The sequence below is a fragment of the Saccostrea echinata genome, unplaced genomic scaffold, assembly GCF_033153115.1.
Source record: "Saccostrea echinata isolate AGI-Se365-2 ecotype Australia unplaced genomic scaffold, CSIRO_AGI_Sech_v1 ptg000005l, whole genome shotgun sequence".
NCBI classification, from domain to species: domain Eukaryota; kingdom Metazoa; phylum Mollusca; class Bivalvia; order Ostreida; family Ostreidae; genus Saccostrea; species Saccostrea echinata.
The window spans coordinates 3058846-3065000 of NW_026889754.1; positions in this window are offsets into that span (position 1 = coordinate 3058846).

The window sequence follows — 6155 nt, forward strand, 5'->3', positions numbered from 1 at the left end:
AACATTAAAAAAGATAAATTATTTTTGCCTCTCTTTTATTCATCTATTACTTCCAAGTCTACCTGATCATTAAAACTATGAAAGTACTTATTGTATTATACAATAAATATTCTTGCATAATTCTCTTATTCTATTAACCTTTCAAATACATTTTTTACAGTGATTAATTATGAAAGGTAAATGTCAAAAGGGGAATAACTTTGCTGAGCAGAATACAAGTTCATAGAGCCCTGGCCAGGACCCGAACACTTGACTAAATAATTCATAATTCTGTTAAAAATACCCTTGCATATTAAAATTTTACTCTGTTTCCCCCGAATACGCCCAGAAGCATAGCAGATTTTCAAAGAAATGCATTTTCACTATATTTTTAAATAAATAAAGCCCCCCCCCCCCTTTACACCAGAACATCTTACCCAGGGGTCATAAACTCACAATTCTGGAAGAAGCACCTTGCTCATCATATCTTTACACTTGTTTCCTTGCTTTATTACCAGCAGTAGAAAAAAGTTTTGAAAGAAATTATGCATTTTCACTATATAATCAATAGAGCCCCCCCTCCCTTCACCTGAACCCCTGACGCAGGAGCCATGAATTTCACAATTTTGGAAGAGGCATTCTTCCTTATCATAACCATGCACTTCCTTTGTTTGAATAATACCAGGAGCAGAGAAGAAGATTTTAAAAGAATTAATGCATTTTCCCTATATAATCAATAGAGCCCAGCCCTATCACAAAAACCCTTCACCCAGGGGCCACGAAATTCACAATTTTGAGGACGCAGCCATGCTCATCATAACTATGTTCTTAGTTTTTTTTAATATCCAGGAAAGAGATTTTCAAAGAAATCATGCATTTTCACTATATAATTGAGCCCCACCCTAACACCAGAACCCCTGACCCAGAGACCATGAAATTCACAATTTTGGAAGAGGCAACCATGCTCATCATAACTATGCACTAAATTAGTTTATTTAATACCCAGGAGCAGAGAAGAAGATTTTCAAAGAATTAATGCAATTTTACTATATAATCAATGGAGCCCCGCCCTAACACCTGAACCCCTGACCCAGGGGCCATGAAATTCACAATTTCTGAAAAGGCAGCCATGCTCATCATATCTGTGGTCTTAGTTAGTTTATTTGATATCCAGGAGCAGAGAAGATTTTCAAGGAATTAATGCATTTTCACTATATAATCTATAGAGCTCTGCCCTAACACCAGAACCCCTGACCCTGGGGCCATGAAATTCACAATTTTGGAAGAGGCAACCATGCTCATCATAACTATGTACATAGTTACTTTATTTAATACCCAGGAGCAGAGAAGATTTTCAAAGAATTAATGCATTTTCACTATACAATTAATAGAGCCCCGCCCTAAAACAAGAACACGTGACCCTGGGGCCATGAAATTCACAATTTTGGAAGAGGCACTCTTCCTCATCATAACTGTGTACTTAGGTCATCAGGTAAATACCCAGGAGCAGAGAAGTTATTTAAGCAATTAACGCATTTTCACTATATAATCACTAGAGCCCCGCCCTAACACCTGAACCCCTGACCAGGGGCCATGAAATTCACAATTTTGGAAGAGGCACTCTTCCTCGTCATAACTTTGTACTTAGTTCATCGGCTGAATACCCAGGAGCAAAGAAGATTTTTAAAGAAATAATGCATTTTCACTATATATTCATTAGTGCCCCACCCTAGTGCCAGAACCCCTGACCCTGGGGCCATGAATTTCACAATTTTGGTAGAGAGTTCAATGCTTACTACAATCATGCCGACAGTTTGACTGCTTGATGTCCAGGAGTAAAGAAGATTTTTAAAGATTGCATAAATTTTGATGGTTTTAACCCCACCCCTCAGGCCCCAGGGGGGCAGGGACCATGAATTTCACAATTTTTACTCCCCTTCACCCATAGATGCTATATGCCAAACTTGGTTGAAATTGTTTCAGTGGTTCCAGAGAAGAAGCTAAAAATGTTCAAATGTGTACGACCGATTGACGACGTACGACGACGGACGAAAACAGATAGCAATAGGTCACCTGGGTGACTCAGGTGACCTAAAAATCAGTAAAGTGTATAAATAAATGATTGAATAAAGATTGTTTATGAGTTTAAGGCACAATTAAGTATACCATAGCCTGAAATATAGTTACTTATCGTAACAACACGTAATTTTGGGAGAGCGGATAAAGATTATAATCCCAATGACAGGATTTGCAGCTGCCATTTTCTGGATGGCAAAAGGAGAATGGACCAACTATATTTAGTTATAGCAAAACGTTGGATGTTATCCAGAAATTGCAACACTAAATAGGTATCAGTATACAAGTATTTCACTGCCACAAACACAATTACAATAATGTACATATATGTTTACATAATTATAGGAAACACTTTGTGTAATATATTATGTTATTATAATATATGAAGATATGATGTGATTTTTAAGTACATGCCGGTGATATAATGTGATTTTTAAGTACATGCCGGTGAATATACATTTGAATTTATAATTAATTACATCATTTTTGCAAGCTTTTAATAATATCCCCAAGTTGAGAAAACTAATGAATAAAAATACCATCAGGTATAAGTAAATTCCCGATTTTGCTATTTTGGATATATGCATTTACTATCTGTACATTTAGCCATGAGAACTTTTATTTATATTTCATGTCTTTATCAGCTTTTTTTATGTTAAAAATATCGTACCCCCCGCTTGAGAAGCGGAGGTGTATTATGATGGGGATATGTCCGTCCGTCTGTCTTTACGTATGTCTGTCCGTTACGCTTTGGGGTACCCATCGCTTATCCGCAACTCCTCTCATACCACTAAATGAAATTTAATGAGTATTTTAGTATTTATGATGATAATTTTGATAACAATCTTTTGACATACCATCATTTTTCACAATTCTGCAAAATTTTCCCTCTTCAAAAATTCTAATCTTGCAGAGTGGCAGTCTGAGAGCAGAGTCTTCATATTGCTGAATGCACTTCTGCCATTCCCCCTCTAATACTCTTTCTTGATCTTTTCCTGTCATGGAACGGAAGTGACTAAGAGGTGGATAACTTTGAAACTCTTGCTCGTCTGGACCATCATGAAACATTATGCCATCACTGCAGATAGACCACCAAGTGCTCTCACCACAACTCAGGAAATCAGAGATCCTTTGGCAGTGGGTTTGAAATAAGGTTGGTCTTTTTTGTAGGAAATCCATATCAAATAAGGTGTTCCCTGTCTTTGGAAGACGTTTGGCTTGGTGACTGATGATCGAGTCTTGATGTTTAAATCTTTTTTGTTTTCATTCAGCTGTTGTGCATTGTACCTGAGAACTGCATTGTCTATGATTTTACCACATTGTTGGCTGTGTTGAGAGAGATGTTTCGTAGATCCCCAAATGATCTTTCCTCTTGTTCTGGAATTAATCTGTAAGTTTCTGGGGTGTGAACTGTTAGGCTGTGGAAATGTGAGCCATAGAATTTTCTGGTAGTCATCTTCTTCGGTATGCTGATAACTGTCCTTGAAAGAATGCTGAATTTGAAGCAGAGATTATACAATCTTGGAATTTTCTTGGTTGTTCTTTGTTGATATGGACTATAGCAGATGGATATTATCTCTACTAAACAGGTGCACAGTTCATAAATATCCTTACTTATTTTATTCTCTGAGAACTTTGAGTGTGAAAACATTGCCAACTTCACTGCAAAAAGACGGGCATCAGATCCTTTCAGCTGATTTTTGTCTCCAATGGTGGTAACTGAAAACTGTTCATAATCTTTCTTTGTGTCAGCATCACAAATATGGTAGGGAAGCTCTGTAATTAGGTTCTGCACGATATTCGTAATGTCATGAAGGGGTTCAGCTGGTGGTACTTCGTAAGTTTGGAGTAGGTCTGACACATCTTGACTTGTTGTGAAGAAGGCTGGTGGTCTCTGAATCCCTCTGAGTGTTCTTACCAGCTCTTCCTGCAGTTCACCCTTGCTCTTGTTAACTGTATCACACCCTCTAGCATTGAGTTCTCTTACAATTTCTATTTTTTTAAATTGGCAAATGGTGATGGTCTCGTTAAGGAAAAATGTTTCCATAACACTCCTTTTCTAAGAATCTCCACTCTTTCCTGAAGTGTTGGAGCTTTACTATTGAACGCACACTCTAGATTCATGTGGTCCTTTGAACAAATGCCACATAAACAACTGAAATTTCCTCCCCTCTGGTGACCAGCTTCAAACTGTCTGGCGGGGCCGTCTCCACTGAAGTATCTTAAAATGTACCGGACGTCACCATCTTGGTTCCGAAGACTCTCGAGGTCACCAACCCTTGCTGGCATGTAGGAAAGCTGGTCAACATCACTGCTAGAAGACTGCCCAAGTACATAGAGAAATGGCTTTTCTACCATTGCTTGAACATCAGCTGGTGGACGCTCTGGGTACTTCTTGTATTCTTCATCTGTTATGAAGGAGGCAGAGTCGTAAAGTGTGCTTACCGTGATGGTGATATAGCTGTGGTTAAGAATATCACAGTGATCATGCCTGATCTTCAGGTGCCTTGTTTTGCTTTCATCAGTGTCTGTTTCTCTCTGGTAATCCTTGTGAATTTCTGCCATCTGTTCTATGATCTTTTTTAGGGGAATCATTCTCCCATATACTGTGTAATCAACAGTGGCGAGGGTACCTGATGTATCGATTTTGTTTGATTTGAAAGCTTTTGGGGCAATCTGTTCTCCAATGTAGAGGTCTTTGTTTTCTATTTTTTGGTGTATTACTTCTCTTAATTTTCTGGCTGGTTTTGGTGTTGGAATAGAAAGAAATTTGTAAATTTTCTGTCGTGATCTTCTTACCCTTTGAACAAAGTCTCTACCACTTACACGCTGATATTGACTAAATTTATCTGTGTTTACACCATTTTGACAAGCAAATGTTTGTAAAACTTGGCCAGCATTTTTTGGAATAAGACCTTTTTTGTTTTTTACATGAAATTTAAACGCTAGTAGCGCCAGATAACCCGTGATTCTGATGGAAGATTCTGCATATATTTTAACAAGCCATCTCTGTCGAACGTGTAGTTGTCCATGTTTCCCACATGTTTTTTTGCCTTTTGTAAGCCTTCTTTAATTTTTTTTGACACACGGACAGTTCTCTTCCTTGCTGAATTTAATTGTGGCTTCAAAAAATGTGGACAATCTATCCCTATCAACTTGACTGTAAGACTTCCCTGACGCAAGAAAATTTTGAACCTCACTTTCATTGTTGGTTATGATTTGGTTTATTTTGTTTGTGTTTTCTTGTGTTTGCTTGATTTTCTGTTTGCGTTTCTGCTCACTAGGCAGTTTTTCTGTTAAGTTGTACCTATCAGAAACAACTGATTTCAAGTTTGTTTGAAACTTTTTTTCAAAGATTGGTTCTAAGACATTCAATATTTTGTTGACCCCTGTACTGTTTTTATTTTCAATTTCATTTTCAAGTTCATTAGACATTTGCACGATGTTTTCAGTTGATTCTGTGGCGGACTTGTGAAGTACTGAATAATTTATCAATTTTGTATTTTCACATGGAGAACAGTCATATATTTATGACGAAGTTTTTCTTTATGTGAGAGGGAATCCCATTGTTGCAAAGAAAACTGCATAAGGAAGTCTTTTTTCTGTCCACTTTTGTTACTGTTTTTCCAGTATTTTGGTTGTGTTAAGTAGTTTTGCACGAGTGGTAACTGGCGTACAAATTTATCATAAGGCAAGTGCATCTTGGAATATTTGTTCATAACACTATTATAAAAGCTATATCTAAATGTTGCTGACTTGTTTGAAGACTTAACATTTACAATAAAACTATTATCACTTTCCTTTGATGACCACCATTGAATGCATTCTGGATCTTTTGTACAACGACCAGTTATAACTTTCGCAAAGTTAAAGAAATTCATGATGACTCTCTCTGTATTGTCAAATACCCCAAATGTTAGAAAATTTCTTTCTTGATCTTCTTACTTACATTTTTTCAATGTTTTTGAATTTAACTATTTCAAGGTCAGCTTCAGGATATTGCACATCTGCCATGATTGTTCTTAAATTAATCTCCAAAAAATATTTTAAAATTATTTTGATTTTTGAACATTTTCCAAAAGTTGGAAGCATTCATTTAT